The 18533-nt window shown below is 42.4% G+C and overlaps 10 non-coding genes across 10 annotated transcripts; 3 read left to right on the top strand and 7 right to left on the bottom strand.

The window, feature by feature from the left end:
- Positions 1-563: 563 nt before the first annotated feature.
- Positions 564-636, bottom strand: trnat-cgu (transfer RNA threonine (anticodon CGU)). Its single transcript has one exon. It is a non-coding gene; the product is annotated as a tRNA-Thr (tRNA).
- A 735-nt stretch (positions 637-1371) lies between these two features.
- trnat-agu (transfer RNA threonine (anticodon AGU)) lies at positions 1372-1445 on the bottom strand. Its single transcript has one exon. It is a non-coding gene; the product is annotated as a tRNA-Thr (tRNA).
- Positions 1446-3046: 1601 nt separating this feature from the next.
- On the bottom strand, positions 3047-3118 carry trnaq-uug (transfer RNA glutamine (anticodon UUG)). The gene has a single exon. It is a non-coding gene; the product is annotated as a tRNA-Gln (tRNA).
- Positions 3119-4053: 935 nt separating this feature from the next.
- On the bottom strand, positions 4054-4135 carry trnal-aag (transfer RNA leucine (anticodon AAG)). Its single transcript has one exon. It is a non-coding gene; the product is annotated as a tRNA-Leu (tRNA).
- A 210-nt stretch (positions 4136-4345) lies between these two features.
- trnam-cau (transfer RNA methionine (anticodon CAU)) lies at positions 4346-4417 on the top strand. The gene has a single exon. It is a non-coding gene; the product is annotated as a tRNA-Met (tRNA).
- Positions 4418-5815: 1398 nt separating this feature from the next.
- Positions 5816-5889, top strand: trnan-guu (transfer RNA asparagine (anticodon GUU)). The gene has a single exon. It is a non-coding gene; the product is annotated as a tRNA-Asn (tRNA).
- Positions 5890-7594: 1705 nt separating this feature from the next.
- trnan-guu (transfer RNA asparagine (anticodon GUU)) lies at positions 7595-7668 on the bottom strand. The gene has a single exon. It is a non-coding gene; the product is annotated as a tRNA-Asn (tRNA).
- Positions 7669-11343: 3675 nt separating this feature from the next.
- On the bottom strand, positions 11344-11417 carry trnap-ggg (transfer RNA proline (anticodon GGG)). Its single transcript has one exon. It is a non-coding gene; the product is annotated as a tRNA-Pro (tRNA).
- A 652-nt stretch (positions 11418-12069) lies between these two features.
- trnat-ugu (transfer RNA threonine (anticodon UGU)) lies at positions 12070-12142 on the top strand. The gene has a single exon. It is a non-coding gene; the product is annotated as a tRNA-Thr (tRNA).
- A 2956-nt stretch (positions 12143-15098) lies between these two features.
- trnaq-uug (transfer RNA glutamine (anticodon UUG)) lies at positions 15099-15170 on the bottom strand. Its single transcript has one exon. It is a non-coding gene; the product is annotated as a tRNA-Gln (tRNA).
- Between the last annotated feature and the right edge of the window lie 3363 nt (positions 15171-18533).

The raw sequence follows: 18533 nt of genomic DNA, 5'->3' as shown, positions 1-18533 counted from the left end.
GAGAGATGAGAGACCCTTTCCCCACAGCCCTGGTAAAATCCAACCTCCATGCCATAAGTCCCCTCATCACAAAGGTCATAAACCACTCCCTCCGGTCAGGCCATGTTCCATCAACACTGAAAACAGCTGTTATCATGCCATTTCTCATGGAAAGCCATGGAAAGCTTAAAACACAGTCCTAATTTAGTCCTCCTCAACAGTCAACATAGCGTTTGCTGTGTGGCGTGTCTGTTTTTATTTCTCCTATGTCAACAGTATTGACCAATACGGTAGGGCACTCTAACCTCAGCTGACACGCTCTCGCCACGCAGGCAGCTTGCAGTAGCCCTAAGCTTCCAAGGTAAGACTGAAATTCATGATAATAAAAACTTTATAATCTTCACACTAAAGTTGCAAAAACACCTCCAACAAAAGGCTTTCATTCGCTTTACATGGACACATGTAATGTTATGGTACAAAACAACATCACATGTCACTTTAGTGCTCTAGAAAATCAGGCTTCATCTTTGTTGCACATGTTAAGTATCACAAACCATGTGGAAACACTTCATTCAGTGATCACCAGGCACTGCTGGGATTTGGACCCAGGATCTCCTGTTTACGAGACAGGCGCTTTAACCACTAAGCTACAGCGCCTCCTGCAGCAAAGTCTGTCCTGCAAGAATGCAATGAGCTAGTGAAAAGGGTTCCTTCCATCCATCCATCTTTGTCCAGCAGCTCCAGCAGGGGACCCCAAACTTTCCTTTGCCTAACCACATCAACCAGCTCCAACTAGGGAATCATGAGGCGTTCCCAGGCCAGGTTGGAGATGTACTCTCTCCACATAGTCCTGGGTCTTCCCCGAAGCCTCCTCCCAGCTGGATGTGCCTGGACCAGCTCTCTACGGAGAACCCCATGAGGCATCCTTACCAGATGACCCAACCACCTCAGTTGTTTACACTGAGTACCTCCATAATGGCCATGCATCCGTGTTCCTCCCCAGAAGTGCTGTGGCTTAGTTGGTTAAAGTGCCTGTCTAGTCAGCAGAAGTTCCTGGGTTCAAATCCCAGCAGCACCTTGTTGTTGCAGAGGTTACCTGTACTTGTTTTTAAATTGCCTGCTAATCAGATGTTGTTGTGGGCGGGGCATTTAGTCTGACTCAGTGGTGAGTGAAATGGAGCAGTTGAGTGACACAGAACTGTAGTGGAGCCAAAGTAGCGCATTTATTAATTAATTTAATTAGTTATCAGGCAAATAGAACACCTTGTGGGCATGTTATTGGTGTTTCTGTGTAAATGTAACATGCCATTTTCATTTGCTACCAGGGTACGTTAACAGGGAATGGGTTGACATGATGATGACACGCCAGAAGAGGTAATCTCTCCAGCAACAAGGTGCTGCTGGGATTTGAACCCAGGATCTCCTGTTTACTAGACAGGCACTTTAACCAACTAAGCCACAGCACCTCCACAAGTAGCTACCCTGTTAAGTCTTAATTTGTCTTTTACCTTGTATAAGCTAAACATACAGTATACTGACACGTAGTATTGGGAGTAACGGCTTAGCTCGCCTAGGCTTGGCGGATCAATCCTATCCAGTCAGTCTGCAGAAGAGGTGTAAGTACCTTGCAGGTCTCTCCCGTCAGCCGTTTGAGAACGCCAGCCCACTCCTTCCCATTGGTGCTGATCATCCACATCTCACCCCCATAGAGCCAGTGAAGCTCGGTCCACCAGGTAGACCAATCACTATTTGAGCCAGACTGGGGGGGAATGTTTCAGGGCCCAGCACGGATCGTAGAGCAACAGCTACGGCCGCAACAGTACCTTCTGACGTCCACTGTTCCTTCCAACATGGAGCTCTTCCAGATTGTTGAGAATCTCTAGCAGCTGGATGTGCTGCCATACAAAAATTAGAAAATGGTAACCAGGTCAAGACAAGACCAGGAGGCAGTAAGTCTGCTTGAAGAGAAGACTAGGCGTGTGGAGGTGGACAGAATACTCCGCTATGCTGTAACAGTTTCCCTAACTCACCCGGCAAGGGAAAAGTACAACGCATAAAAATTAAGGTAATGGATCTCTGATATCTATCGGCTATAATCTAGTCCTGCCTACTTTAATTACACAACCCCAGAATACCCTCAACCCCACAAACACCCTAATTGCCTCTAATTTAAAATAAAAAGAAGACCATGGAATATAAGTGTAACTGCTTAACTGTGTAACTAATTAAACAGGATGCACCATCTTTGTCCCCATCCCTTTCTGGCAGCCATATTTGATAAGAATGGCCAAGCAACCAAAGGAGCGTATGTGAAGTAGGTAAGGGAATGTACTGTTGAAAGTCGGTGTGCAAATGTGTGCTGATGATTGTGTAACCCTTGCAAGCGACTTATCTTATCACCCCCGCCCCCCCAAGCTACACCACCACAACAAACAGCAAAAAACAAAACAAAAACAATATCCCCAAATTCGAACCGATGTCACCTTGTACCGCTCAGCCATCCTGACTGAATATTCCAACGTGTAGTAGGATCTCTCACAGAAATAATAATATGGTAAGTCAACTATGTCATGATATAGTAGGTTCTCAGTCATCCAGGTCATACTTATCAAAGGAAGGTTTCCCTATTGCCAGCCCAAATATATGTGTTTATGGGGACATGGAAGAATGTCACCAGTGTGGAAATGTGCTTTACAATGGCAATACATTGCGCGGGATGTGAAGGCATCTTACCGACTCTGTACCCAAATGCAGGCTAAATCCTGTGGTGGGAATCAAGATCCACCAATGTTTCTGTCCAAAATGTCCACCTGTGTCCAGACATGTTCCAACTAGATGGGAAATAGACTGACATTTGGGTCAACATTGTGGAAATATCCTCAATATGTTCAACTAAATCTAAATTTGGAGCTCCTTTAAGTTAACATGAAGTACAGGTCACAGGTCAACATGCCACCACCAACATACTGTTTTCAGTCAAACATCCAAGAATATTTTACCCGTTAGCCTAGATGTGGACAGTGTAGAGGTTGATTTTTTTATTTCACCAGTACTCTGGCTTAAAACCAGGTTCCACCGAGACTTGAACTCAGATTACTGGATTCAAAGTCCAGAGTGCTTACCATTACACCATGGAACCACTGTTCTGAAAGGCAACATTGGTTTGCCAGGCAGCTTCTTCCATAATATTAACACTTATGCTATTGAAGGCACACAACAATTACTGGCTAATTTAAGTCATTTAGTAAGCTAAGCGTTCACACAGGATGTGGAACAAGAAAAGTCTAGAAAAGGTTTTAAAGCTCTTGCCACAAACAATGAATACAGCAGTAGATAGGTCTACTGTGTACACATGGTAACTTTACATGGGTTGATAATGCAGATGCTCACAAAAGGTGCGGCTGTACTTTCAATTCAGTATCTTGCGTCAATTAATATCCACTATAATGTAGAGAATAGCTGAATTCAAGATTCCCAATAACATGTCTCTGAAATTAGTTCTAGAAGGAAACAATTCATGTAAGAAGTGGGATTTGAATCCAAGCCCCCAGTGGAGACTACGACCTGAAAGCAGCGCCTTGGAACGCTCAGCCATCCTATCTTTATCTTGTTTATCCTTATCTTCTTTATTAGTTTTTTAAATAAATTAATATATAAAAAATATGACTAACATGTGATTATTTTTAATGTTATATCAATAAATAGTGTTACAATTATATGGCTAAGTAAGCAATAAAACCTTTAAATGAGCCCTTCCTGTTTTTTTTGTTATGTCTCGGCAAGAAGTATTATGCTTTTGGGTCGTCTGTCCATCTCTACATCAGAATCAGAAATACTTGATTGATCCGTGAAGGGAAACTCTGGAAGACACTGCTTCTACCAACTGAGCTATTAAAGGTCAACAATGTTTATGAAAGCACTTCCCATTCTTGTTAATGTGATAACACAGGACCCCCTGGAGGGAATTTCTGACTCATCAGGGCCTGTAGCTCAGTGATAGAGCGCAGTTCAGCCCAAATGACACAGCTGCAAGATATCACATTGGTTGGCTTCCAGCTATGTAATAGATGCAAATGGCAGTGGTGGGATTTGAACCCACGCCTCCAGAGAGACTGGAGCCTTAATCCAGCGCCTTAGACCACTCCGCCACACTACCTGCAAATAACAGATAACTTGGCGGAGGATTGGCTGAAGCTTACTTTCCACCACCTTGGAGTAGACCAGGCAGGCTGAGCAGAGTGATACGCAAGTTGCAAGATCTACAAAATGTTAAACTTTGCCACCCGTAAGCTGTTGGAACCTTTGTTGCCACCTTCCCTCAAAATGTGAATCACAGAATTTTCCATCCCTTGAGCCCAAACAGCAGAGCAGAGTGGCGCAGCGGAAGCGTGCTGGGCCCATAACCCAGAGGTCGATGGATCGAAACCATCCTCTGCTAAATCTCATCATTTGTATGAGCACTGAGTCTATTTCCAGTCTGTGGATGTTTAGCAAAGCAAGTGTCTGGGATGTAAGGTTTCCATCTGCTGAAGAGTAAACCTAATAAGATGTCCAGTTTATTTCATCTATAAAAATGGAAACTACAGTGCTCATACCTGCTGTAACACCTCTAAAAACTGGAGCATAATACTAAAAACATATTGCAGTTTAAGTACATAAATACAGTAAAATAGAGACTGTAAAACATGTACATTTAAAGTGCTTGTTGTGCTGTCTGATAGTCTGAGGTATAAAAGAGAGAGCATACCGCTTAGTTTGTGTCACAGCAGGTCTTAGTCTACCACTACGTTCTATAACCCTACCAGTCAGATTACCACAGGAGGTAATATCTTCTGCAGCTCTTTTAAAGACTCTACCATAATACCTGCTGGAGATGCCAGGTCCTCATACATGGAAAGCATGCTCTCTACCACTGAGCTACATCTCCTGAAGATTTTCAGTTTTTTAAAACTGTTTTCTGAGATTGACTAAGACTTATCTTTATTAATCCTTTTACTTACTTAGGGTGCTTTAGGTAACTGCCTTCCAAGCACTTGACCTGGGTTTGATTCCCAGCCTTTGCAGTAGTTTTCGTTGAGTGATGTTACTTACTCTGTTTGTCAAGAAGTAACCAGAAAGGTTACTTGCCCAACCTGGTTTAATACAATATTAGATCTCTGTTATGGTACAAATAAGGCAGTATATCAATCAATCAAGCTTCCTCTATAAGGATCCACAGACTGAGGCAGTCTACTACAATTTGCACTTTCTACTCCTTACATTTTACGAAATTGGCTTGTTACTTTAGTTTTGTACTAAAAGTCGTATATCAGGTGTGATTGTGAGAGAAAAGAACAAGAGACTAGTTGTCCGGAGGATAATCAACTGAGATTGTGTGCGTCTTTTAGAACTGTAAGTCCTAGAACTGATGTTGTCAGTTCATTTAAGCCTGTTCTTGTATTGGTCTGTAGTTCTGGCAAATTTAAAAGTTAGCTTGTTTGTGTTCTTCACCTGTTACCTAGGTTACACCTGTTAGCTAGCTTATACCTGCCTGATTCGATATAATGGCCATTGTTAAATGTCCTTGCTCATTAAGATAATGTAATTGATATTGGGTTTATTGTTATTATTTACTAGCATATATGATTCCTATGCCTTGTGTATGGTAGCCTTTACAATGTTATGTATTTCTTTTATTACCACACACAGCCATGGCAGAGCCCCCCCCCATGTATATCCTGATGCTTGATTGTAATAATGCTTCAACAAAGAGAAGTTGTCTCTGTTCATGTTTTAACAGACAAATGCTTGTGGCTTAAAGATCGAGTTCCCGCTCACAAACCCTCAGACAGGCGCAGTCTCTGTGGCGCAATAGGTCAGCGCAGTCGGCTGTTAACCGAAAGGATGGTGGTTCAAGTCCACCCAGGGACGTTTGTTGCTTAAATAACCTGGAGAGAGACAAATCTGGTCTTTACACTTCTGCAGAAGACCATAGAGCAGCCCAAAGATAACCCAAGTGGTCTCATGTCTATTAGAAGGTACAGTTCTGCAAGCCATGTACATATTAATATCTTATATCTTATATCTTTGCAGTCATTGGTTTGCAGGTCACTTGATGTAATACAAGCAAATACATAAGGCACCACCCAACAGTTTTGTGATACGTGTCCGTGCTCACCAGAGTCCGGTCACACACACTACTCAGAGAGAGCTGGAGCAGCGTTAAGGTAAGATCAATCTTTGCTAATTCTGTCACATTAAAATCTCTGCTGATAGCCTTCGCAAGCGGCGACGTTAGCTTACCGACCTGTGTCATAGCTAGGCTAGAGCTAGCTGTTAACTAGCTTCCCCCCCCCCAGGGGAAAATTTAGGATAATTACGACGTTCGGTAAAGCTAACACAACTCGTTCTATATGCGCTTTTCGGGACATCTTTTTTACTTTACTGTCAGACCATTGCCTGAAATACAATGGAACCTATATTCTGTAAGTTTAAGGTTGGTTGCTGCTAGCTTTTGAGCTAGCTGTTGCTGCATTTTGGCTAATATTACCACCGGTTACTGCTAACGTTATGTTCCCGATTCTGTTGGTTGGTTTGTCAGTGTTTTAGAATGATTTAGCAAAACTTATTACAGCTATATTATAGGCCTAATATAGGCTACGCGGTAATATTAGTGGAGGTAAAGTTAATATTAAACCGTTACCTTTACAGTTGCCCATCTAGTTTTAATAGAATCTAATGTTAAAATTAGGCTATGTCCTTTAAAACAAATACCCATTCTGTATGTCGGATGACAGGAAAAGCGTCTTTAGGTCTGTTAATGTGATGCATGGAAAGGAAAAAAGTAATCTTTGTGGTTTTTAAAAAAAGACGTGTGGTAAATTTAATTCAACGTTAACCACATTGAGCTCTAGTTTTGGTGGAAAATTCAGTGTCTCCAGCATTTATGGAGAGCAGTTTTTTGTCTTGGCTTCAGGGTTTGGACACTTAAAACCATCGGGATGTCCAGCAAAGATTTGCCTCAGGGCCTTACTTTGCAGTAGTATTATTGCTTTCTGTAATGTGACATTTCATTGAATTCATCCTATTTAGTGTATGAGACCTTAGCAAAAGAGTGTGTAACTCAAAGAAAGTTAGGAGTTGAGTCAATAGCTACCATCATACAACACAGAATTAGGAATATTCTGTAGACATGTGAAAAACCATCAGCACTCGGCAAACTATAAATTTGCCATGAGCTTGTCAATCTGTGACAGTCACAGATTAAAGGCAGACTCAAAGGGTAGCACTTTAAAGAAAAAGTGTGAATGTGTAGTGTTGTAAATAGACACGAAAGGCAGCACTAAACTGGCTTAGTTAGTGTGAAGAAGAGTCCAAGGAGACGAAAGATAACGTCTCTAAAAATAGAGTCGGGAAGGGGAATGACACTGACGGTGATCAAGAAAGGTAGCACTAACATTGACTAATAAGCGTGAAGGTAGTTTCAAGTTCACAATTGTGTTTTATCTATTTTTTTTTCCTTCTTTTAAAGGATATTTGTGTTTTTTCTGTTTAGTATGTACATGGTTTGCTGCTCTATGGTCTCCTGCAGGATAAATCCCAGAGTTGGCTCTCTCCAAGATATTTAAGCTACAAACGTCCCTGGGTGGACTTGAACCACCATCCTTTCGGTTAACAGCCGACTGCGCTGACCTATTGCGCCACAGAGACTACACCTGTGTGATGTTTTATGAGCGGGAGCTCGATCTTTAAGACACAAGCATTTGCTTTATGGCTTTTTTAGGTTGAGCTGCACATGTATGCTTATCAGGCTATTTTCCTGTTACTCAGAAATTGGGGAAGCTGACTCATGCAGAAATGTAGAAGCTGGACGTGCATTGTATTGTTCTTACATGTCAATTGGATTCTGACTTTCAATTCAAATATTTGGCATCCAATAAAATTTGGGAACTGATGATGTATCAGTCATTTTGCTGGTGGTTTCTTGGTCACAGCAACAAGCTTGATCATTGACAGACAGTTGCATGCCACGTATCACAAAACTGTTGGGTGCGGCCTTATGTATTTGCTTGTATTACATCAAGTGACCTGCATACCAATGACCGCAAAGATAAATATGTACATGGTTTGCAGAACTGTACCTTCTGAAAGACATAAGGCCACTTGGGTTATCTTTGGGCTGCTCTATGGTCTTCTGCAGGAGGATAAATCCCAGAGTTGGCTCACTCCAGGTTATTTAAGGAACAAACGTCCCTGGGTGGACTTGAACCACCATCCTTTCGGTTAACAGCCGACTGCGCTGACCTAATGCGCCACAGAGACTGCGCCTGTCTTATGTTAAGCTAAAGATTGTGTAACTCCAAGAATTTGGTGTTAGGAGTTGAGGCTATAGCTACCATGGTTTGTTAGGGAAAAGAAAAGTAAAATTTAAAAATGTATTTTCCTAGCCGCTTAAACCGGTGTGGGTATCCCAAGGATATTAGCTGTCATTTTAGAAGATTAAGAACAATTAAACGATGGAGATAAAGCAGAAGCATTAGTGGCGGGAACATGAAAGCAAAAATCCCGCAGTTCGACAGAGCAGCTATAGGCCAAGCCTACAGCATATAGTCCATCCATCTGAGGCTGGGAGCTATTTTACTGATGTCTTCTGTCATATTAATTTGTTTCTTCCCCATTTTTGTCTTTATTTGTTTCAGAATGGCTTTGAATAAAATCTTGAGAAGCACACCCGAGACACCGTACAACAGGCCCCCGTCTATCCATATCTCAGCGCTGATAAGCAAAAAAGAAAAAAGAGTGCTGTCCTGGAGCTTTGAAGACGGAGAAGCAAGACCATTGGTCTCAAAAGAAAATGAACTGGTGATTGTATCAGATGGTAGTTCTGTTACGAAAATTACTTTATTTGAAGAATTTCCCTCAAAAGTCAAATGTGGGTCTAGTTACGTTATGAGGGGGTACACCCTGCGGGGCCAGGCGCCACCCTATTGCATTACAGTTTTTTCCAATTGCTAACACACTAAAATGACATGCACAGCACAATTATTTAAACTGACACACAGAGAGCAAAACTTCCTCTCAAGTCTCAGAAAGTCTAAACACATTTTCTGCTTTACACACATTTTGCATTTCAAAATGGCACTTTTTAAATGCACTGAACACAGTTTCCTGCATAAGACACAACAGTCTATATATTTTCCTATATATTTCTTTATTTTGTTTTTTCTAAAGGACTGAGAGACGACACCATGTTGGAGGAACATTGTTTCCCTGTATACTGGGTAACACCATATTGACAGATTTGTATGTGTTTTCAGGGAGTACTGGAAATGGATGCACATGCAATGCCACATGAGTTTATCTTTATAGATGAGGCTTTGTTCAACCTAGCAAAGAGCAGAAGAAGGGGGAGAAACGTCATTGGCCACAGAGCCATTATAGATGTTCCTGGCCAACGTGGTGGGAACATCACAGTGTGCTCTGCCATCTCCAGTATGCATGTTGTCCTCCACCGTCATGTCAACCTTGGACCATACAACACAGCACATATTCTCACATTTCTGGACAGACTTCACAACATTCTCACACTACCAGAGCATATGAATGATGCAGACCATCAAGGAAACCGGTACGTTGTAGTATGGGACAACGTGAGCGTTCATCGTGCAGCCGCTGTACAAAACTGGTTCGCTGACCACCCACCATTTCTCGTGCGATACCTCCCACCATTCTCACCATGTCTGAACCTCAAAGAAGAGTTCTTTTCGGCATGGCGGTTGAAGGTATACGACCCGCGGCCCTTTGTGCGTGTGCCTCTTGTGCAGGCGATGGAAGAGGCATGTGATGAGATGGATGTGGGTGCAATTCAGGGATGGATAAGGCACTCAAGGTGCTCCCCCCTCGATGTCTGTGGGGGGGACATATTGTCTGTGATGCCGAGATGTTGTGGACCGAACCGGCTGTGCGGCAAATGGAAAAAACTGTAATTATTTTTCTTGCTTCTTTTTTTTACTGTGATATATATATTTTTCAGTTTACTGTTTTTTGTAAGAATATTTTTGTTCAGTCCCATGTAAATATATCTGCAATTTTTTGCACTGACTTGTTCACTGTAGTGAAACATAAAATAATGTTTTACCAGCATGTGTGTGTATCTGCAAATATTTCTGTGCATGTGAACAATCTAAAACATATTTTAGTATTATGGCAAGGCATAGTAAAGATGAGGGTGCTTTTCATTATGCCCAACAGTGTGTAGTTGGTTAGGCAAAAATCTGGTAATGTGAATGAAGTGTGTGGCATTTCATGCAAAAGTTTGATTTTGATAATGCTATGTGTAGTTTTGGTTGCAGTGCTTCATTTTGCAGGATATATGAGGTGTTTTGCAGTTTGGGTGTGTGGTTTTGTGAATTGTGTTATGTATTTTGATAAAACCAGACTAGTTTGCAAAATTGTGTGTTAGCAATAGGAAAAAACTGTAAGGGAACACTTAAATCACACATCAGATCTCAATTAACAAAACATCTGCCAAGAACCTGCCACATCATCTTTAGGAACCTCCCCCCTTCCATCAACATGGATATCTTTGTCACTACTTAATTTACTTTCTCCATAGCTCTCTGATCCACAGTTTGGTGGCAAATCAGAGCTTGAAGCAACTGCCCTACTATAGTTCTCTTCAGAATTTTCCTCAACACCATACCCAACAACTTGGACCCTCCGATCTGCCTCAAGGTATCTCCTGAAACCTCCCAGGACAAAGCTCCGTACAATGGGAGATCGGGCTTTCTGCTCAGCTTGCCTAGGCTTGGTGGATCAATCCTATCCAGTAGCCAGTCTGCATAAGAGGTATAAGTACCTGGCAATCCGTGCTGCGCTAGCTATGCCTTGCAGAAGCATGTCTCAGATCACTGTGCGTCTGGAGATAGCGTCCGGTCATCAGTGGAAAGATGTTTCTACGTGGAAAACTGCATCCTGAGCCTGCCAACATCAAGGAATGCCACACAGCTAGTGGGCAAGCTACGGGCCCTCCTAGCTTCCGGAGGGTTGGAGCTGCACCACTGGGCCTGTAATGTTTCCAGCGTAGTTAATCACCTGCCAAAAGAGGCCAGATCAGACAACCTTGAGCTCTGGCTTACTCAAGAAGTAGCAGAGGCTGCAGTGTACAGAGTACACAGTTTACAAACAACATAATCAGGCCAGGCTTTTGAATGAACTCTGTGTATATTGTGGCTTAAACTTGGATTTCATGTATCATCTTAAGTCTGTGTAATGTAGTGTTTCTGTGTAAATGTAACATGCCTTTTTCATTTGCAACCAGGGTTTAACGGGAAGCATAGGGATTGGGTAGACATGATGCAAAAAGAGATAATCTCTGCAACAACAAGGTGCTACTGGGAATTGAACCCAGGATCACCTGTTTCCCAGACAGGAACTTTAACCAACTAAGCCACAGCACTTCCATTATCAGGTGCAATGTTTAGTCTTAATTTCTCTTTTAGCTTGAATAAGCTAAACATACAGTATACTGACTGGCAGTATTGGGAGTAACGTGTTACAAAAGTAACGCAAATAAAGTAATGTATTCCTTTTTGCTTTAACAGAGTAATATAACGCATTACTAATTACATTTCAGTAATATTATACTTGTTAAAACAACAAGAAACACAAACATTTTACTAGAGCCAGTGAAGCTCGGTCCACCCGGTGGACCAGTTACCATTTAAACCAGACTGGGGTGGACGCTTCAGGGCCCAGCACGTATCATGGAGCAACAGCTACGACCACAACCTCCAAAACTTTGAGAAACTCTAGCAGCTGGACGTCTTGCCATACAAAAATGAGAAAGTGGTGACCAGGTCAAGATGCCTCCTTGGGGCTTCCCTAGGGAGGTGGTCCAGGCACGTCCAGCTGGGAGTAGGTCTCGGGGAAGACCCAGGAGTAGGTGGAAGGATTATATCTCCAACCTGGCCCGGGAACGCCTCAGGATCCCCCAGTCGCTCTGAAAAGGGAAGTTTGGGGTCCCCTGCTGGAGCTGGTAGACAAAGATGGATGGATGGAACCCTGTTCACTAGCTCATTGTATTATTGCATGACACACAACCCTTTCACAGGTGCTGTGGCTTAGTGGTTAAAGTGCCTGTCTTGTAAACAGGAGATCCTGGGTTCAAATCCTAGCAGTGCCTGCTTATCAGTTAATACTTCTGTTATCTGCACTACAAAGAGTTTATATATTTGTTTTTGCTATAGTGATTAACAAGCATTATTTAATTTTTCCCAGTTGTGGCCTGTTAAGGGGCAATAAATATCAAAAGGGAAAAAGATTGAACCCATTTTTTAATGCTTTTAAACCTTGTTTTGTTGGGGCTGAATGGGGCCCTGGTGTACACCAGGACCATGTGACATCACTGTTGGGTGGGGATTCAGGTGCATGTGATGCTGACTGAGGTCAGAGGTGAAATAAACATGAGGCTCGTTCGAGATGAGCCAGGTCTGCGCAGAATCAATCACCGGCGATCGGCGCCCGTTGCATGCCGGTTAGATTTGTGTCCGACTTGATCCCGACTTGCTCTGACGTCATGCACACGTGGGCAACGGAAATCTCACGAGAGCAAGGCGGCCGCAGTTCTGAGACGCAGGCGGCGCAGTTGCTTTTCACCGACTGCAAGAGCCAGGCGGACCCAGGCGGACCCAGAGCATGCCGGGAAACGCCGGCTTCTCAGCTGATTTAACACCTGATTGGTTTACAACATGATGACGTTTTATATAAACTTTTTATTGTTTTTGAATCGGAGCGATTTTAAATGCTATTTGTCTGATTTAAAGACTTATTCTGTAAAGAACACATGTTGTGTGGCTGACAGTTACGTTTAGAAGTCAGAGAGACTAAATCTGATCAGATCACTGATCATCTACAGTGAGTTATTAATTAAAATCAGCAACAGATCGCATGTAGAGCATTCATAATCAAAACAACTGGAGACTGTGTAAAAGCTGATATGTGGGTCTGATTATATTTTATTAAATCGTAATCGCACCACAGTGTTTTTGTCACTTCCTGTCCAGCCTAAAGGCGACTGGATCGGCTGGAAACTGTCCGACTTTACCGCAGCTTTTTGTCACCGCCCCCTGCTGCTGCCGCCTGCTCGCGTCCACTTTACAGGCGAGGCGCAGTTCATCTCGAACGAGCCTATGAACTTTACCAGCCAAGGCAGATTGGGCGCTGACTGCCTGATTTTAACGTCTTCGATGCTTCTGGAATGAAAATTAATAAATTGATTATTTGATATTAGTTGACTATATCGGGATATGACACTGAAGGAAGAATCACCGGATCGTCATGGATCTAAGAAGAGGGAGCCAACTCGTAAGGATCTGCACCGCCAATAAACTGTAATTTCTAGAAATATCGTCCTTCCTATATGCCTTTGCATCTTGGATGTTTTTCTGTTGTTTAGACATGGCTACATTCACATAAAGTATCCAAAGTGCACAATACTCCACTGTAATCTGTTCAGTTGTTTACACCGAGTGCCTCCAATATAGCCGTTCATCCGGGTTACTGCCCAGAACGTGACGTCAGTGAAAACCCTCTATGGTACTTGTAGAGGTGCTGTGGCTTAGTTGGTTAAAGTGCCTGTCTAGTAAACACGAGATCCTGGGTTAAAATCCCAGTAGCACCTTGTTGTTGCAGAGATTACCTGCGTTAGCATTTCACCCCCAGGCTTGTAATTAAATTGCCAGCCAATCAGATGTTGTTGTGGGCGGGGCATTAAGTCTGACTCAGTGGTGAGTGAAATGGAGCAGTTGACTGACACAGAACTGTAGTGGAGCCAAAGTAGCACAAGTCCACTGTTCCTTCCAACATGGAGCTTTTCCAGATTGTTAAGAATCTCTTGCAGCTGGATGTGCTGCCATACAAAAATGAGAAAGCGGTAACCAGCTCAAGACAAGACCAGGAGGCAGTAAGTCTGCTTGAAGAGAAGACTACCCGTGTGGAGGTGGACAGAATACTCCGCTATGCTGTAACAGTTTCCCTAACTCACCCGGCAAGGGAAAAGTACAAAGTTTAAAAATTAAGGTAATGGTTGGATCTCTGATATCTATCGGCTACAATCTAGTACTCCCTACTTTATTTACACAACCCCAGAATACCCTCAACCCCACAAACAACCTAGTTGCCTCTAATTTAGCTCAATAAACATGCCAATAAAATAAAAAGAAGACCATGGAATATAAGTGTAACTGCTTAACTGTGTAACTAATTAAACAGGATGCACCATCTTCGTCCCCATCCCTTTCTGGCAGCCATATTTGATAAGAATGGCCAAGCAACCAAAGGAGCGTATGTGAAGTAAGTAAAGGAATGTACTGTTGAAAGTCGGTGTGCAAATGTGAGCTGATGACTGTGTAACCCTTGCAAGCGACTTATCTTATCACCCCCCCTCCCCCCCAAGCTACACCACCACAACAAACAGCAAAAAACAAAACAAAAACAATATCCCCAAAATCGAACCGACGCCTCCGGTGGAGACTGCGACCTGAACGCAACACCTTGGACCGCTCGGCCATCCTGACTGAATATTCCAACGTGTAGTAGGATCTCACAGAAATAATAACACGGTAAGTCAACTATGTCATGATATAGTAGGTTCTCAGTCATCCAGGTCATAGTTATCAAAGGAAGGTCTATTGTCAGCCCAAATATATGGGTTTATGGGGACACGGAAGAAAGTCACCAGTGTGGAAATGTGCTTGACAATGGCAACACTGGATTTGCGGGATGTGAAGGCATCTCACCGACTCTGTACCCCAATGTGCAATGCAGGCTAAATCATGTGGTGGAAATAGAGATCCACCATTGTGTCTGTCCAAAATGTCCTCCTGTGTTCAGACATGTGCCTACTAGATGGGAAATAGACTGACATTTGGGTCAACATTGTGGAAATATCTTTAATATGTTCAACTAAGTCTAAATTTGGAGCTCTTTTAAGTTAACGTGAAGTACAGGTCACACCTCAACATGCCACCACCAACATACTGTTTTCAGTCAAACAGCCAAGAATATTTTACCCATTAGCCTACATGTGAACAGTGTAGAGGTTGATTTTTTTAATTTCACCAGTGCTCTGGCTTAAAACCAGGTTCCACCGAGACTTGAACTCGGATCATTGGATTCAAAGTCCAGAGTGCTTACCATTACACCATGGAACCACTGTTCTGAAATGCAACATTGGTTTGCCAGGCAGCTTCTTCCATAATATTAACACTTATGCTATTGAAGACACACAACAATTACTAACTCTAGTCATTTAGTAAGCTAAGTGTTCACACAGGATGTGGAACAAGAAAAGTCAAGAACAGGTTTTAAAGCTCTTGCCACAAACAATGAATACAGCAGTAGATAGGTCTACTGTGTACACATGGTAACTTTACATGGGTTGATAATGCAGATGCTCACAAAAGGTGCGGCTGTACTTTCAATTCAGTATCTTGCACAAATTAATGTCCACTTTAATGTAGAGAATAGCTGAGTTCAAGCTTCCCAATACCATGTCTCTGAAATAAGTTCTAGAAGGAAACAATTCATGTAAGAAGTGGGAATTGAATCCAAGCCCCCAGTGGAGACTGCGACCTGAAAGCAGAGCCTTGGAACGCTCAGCCATCCTATCTTTATCATGTTTATCCTTATCTTCTTTAATAGTTTTTTAAATAAATTAATATATAAAAAATATGACTAACATGTGATTATTTTTAATGTTATATTAATAAATAATGTTACAATTATATGGCTAAGTAAGCAATAAAACCTTTAAATGAGCCCTTCCTGGTTTTTTTGTTATGTCTCTGCAAGAAGTATTATGCTTTTGGGTCGTCTGTCCATCTCTACATCAGAATCAGAAAGACTTGATTGATCCGTGAAGGGAAACTCTGGAAGAGACTGCTTCTACCAACTGAGCTATTGAAGGTCAACAATGTTTATGAACGCACTTCCCATTCTTGTTAATGTGATAACACAGGACCCCCTGGAGGGACTTTCGGAATCATCAGAGGCTGTAGCTCAGTGATAGAGCGCACTTCAAAGTCTCAATGCCCAGATGTATTACAAGATTTGAAGTGGACATTATATAGCACAGCGATGGTGGTATAGTGGTGAGCATAGCTGCCTTCCAAGTAGTTGATCTGGGTTCGATTCCCAGCCATCGCTTTAGCTTCCTTTGAGTTGTGTTACTTGCTTTATTTAACAAGAAGTCAGCAGAAAGGTTACTTGCCCAACCTGGTTTGATAAAACATTAGATCTCTTTGGGCTGCATGATTATGGCCAAAGTGATAATCACGATTATTTTGATAAATATGGAGATCACGATTAATTATCACAATGATTTGTTGATTTTCTACTCCAAAGTGCTGGAAAGGAAAGTTTCACCAATTGTTGAACCTCAGGTTATCAAGGAACAATCTCAGCAAGGTGATTGATGGATGATTGTAGTTACTTCACCATGTTCAGCCCAAATGACACAGCTGCAAGACATCACCTTGGTTGGCTTCCAGCTATGTAATAGATGCCAAAGTCAGTGGTGGGATTTGAACCCACGCCTCCAGAGAGACTGGAGCCTTAATCAGCACCTTAGACCACTCGGCCACACTACCTGCAAGCAAATAGCAGCTTTGATGGCGGCAAAGGTGAGCCACTGATTTGCAAAGTCTATAGCTGTAAATCTGCTCCATCACCGCCATGTTTTGAAACCATATGCAACATAAATATTACATATTTCACCTAGGTTTCTTCTGTTATTCAATGATCTCAGAAAAAAGTAAAAAGTCAGAACACATTAAGGGGATGTAGCTCAGTGGTAGTGTGCATGCTTTGCATGTATGAGGGCCTGGGTTCAATCCCTGGCATCTCCAATAAGTGTACTGCAAAAGCTCTTATTCTGAAAGAGAAAAGCAATCAAAGGCAATCTCCTTGTGTTCATGGTAATTAATGCAACAGTCAGTCTTAATGACCAGATGTAATGCAAGATTTGCAGTAAACAGTGCATTGCCCAATGATGGTGGTATAGTTGACAAACTGTTTTTATCACTTGAGGTAAAGTTGTGGCTTAGAGCTAACCAAACATGTAATCACCGCTAACTTGTGTTTTATTTATTTTTTATTTTTTATTTTTTTACTAATGAATTATCCTGTTTTTTCAGCACTAAGATCTAATAACACCAGTACAGAGATAAGTCCTTTGTCTGATGCAATTAGGAGATCATTAGTCATTTTCAAAAGTGCTGTCTCTGTGCTATTTGCTTCCTGCTTCTTACAGTGCAGACGCTTTGCTGCTTGCTCCTGCCTCTGCTTGCATATTTTTGCTGATAATCTTGCTTTTCCTCTGAGAGAAACTATGGGCAGCGGCTCTTGGACACTTAAAAAACACTGGACTATACATTTTTTGTAGACATAGTAGGCTATTGCCATATTTTAACATTTTTCTGCGTGAGTGTGGCCTACCAATAGCTCAAGCATGTCCTACAGTGACTGTAGCTAAAAGCTAATTAGCAGCAAGATGCCTCCTTTCTCCATGGATGACTACTACAAACTCCTTCAGAAGATTGCACTTCTGGAAACCAAGGTTCACCTACTAGAAGTGAACGTGGAAGTTAACGGATCTTGTGGAAATGACACCACCTTACCATGGACCCATAACAATGGACAAAAGCATGCTAACACACGGCTAATTAGCACCAACAAAGCTACAAAGAAACAGGAGGGCTGTAGAACGGGTAACAAATCAACAAGTGGCAGTCCTCCCTGGAACTCTTGTGGTGCGAAGCCTAAGAGTAAATCATTCTCCTGGGAAATGGGAGGACGACTAACGGGCAGGGCACAGCGCCCTGAGATTTGTGATATGACCGGCTGGCCTGCATTATCATCCGGGCAGAGCGCCTCTTCAACCCCTCTACCTAGTAGGAGACAGCCGTGGACAGCTGCAAAAGGGAAAATAAGCAACAAAATGCCCCCCCAACAACCTGGTGTGCAACTGGATAACAGATTTGCTCCTCTGCTGCAGGACGCTGGACAGACATCTGATGACCGGGACTGCGTCTCATCACCACACAGCAGGGTAAGGACTGAGAGCAATTCAAAAAGTAAAAAGCTAACAACTGGGCCTCAAACCCTGATGGTGGGTGACTCTGCTGTAAAAGATTTAAAAAACAGTAAAAACACCAAAATATTCTGTTTTCCCAAAGACATGGTGTCTGACTTTACCCAGAAAATCCCAGCTATCATGGCAGAACACCCAACTGTGAAGAACATTATTCTGCATATAGGGTCACATGATGTTGTAAAGCAACAGTCTGAATTGCAGAAACTGGACTTTAAGGAACTGCTGGACACCGTCAGCTCTCTAGACGCAGATGTGTTTATCAGTGGCCCTATACCGTCAGTCAGAAGAGGAGATGAGAGATTCAGCCGACTGTTGGCACTAAACAAATGGCTTTCAACTGAATGTACCGTCCATTCTCTGCAGTTCATTGACAATTTTAACATTTTCTGGGAGCGCAGACATCTTTTTAAAGCAGATAGAC

This window comes from Etheostoma spectabile, unplaced genomic scaffold, assembly GCF_008692095.1.
Source record: "Etheostoma spectabile isolate EspeVRDwgs_2016 unplaced genomic scaffold, UIUC_Espe_1.0 scaffold00018611, whole genome shotgun sequence".
In the NCBI taxonomy this organism is placed as follows: domain Eukaryota; kingdom Metazoa; phylum Chordata; class Actinopteri; order Perciformes; family Percidae; genus Etheostoma; species Etheostoma spectabile.
The sequence above is the reverse complement of the archived record's forward strand: the minus strand, read 5'-3'. Positions and strand labels throughout refer to the sequence as shown.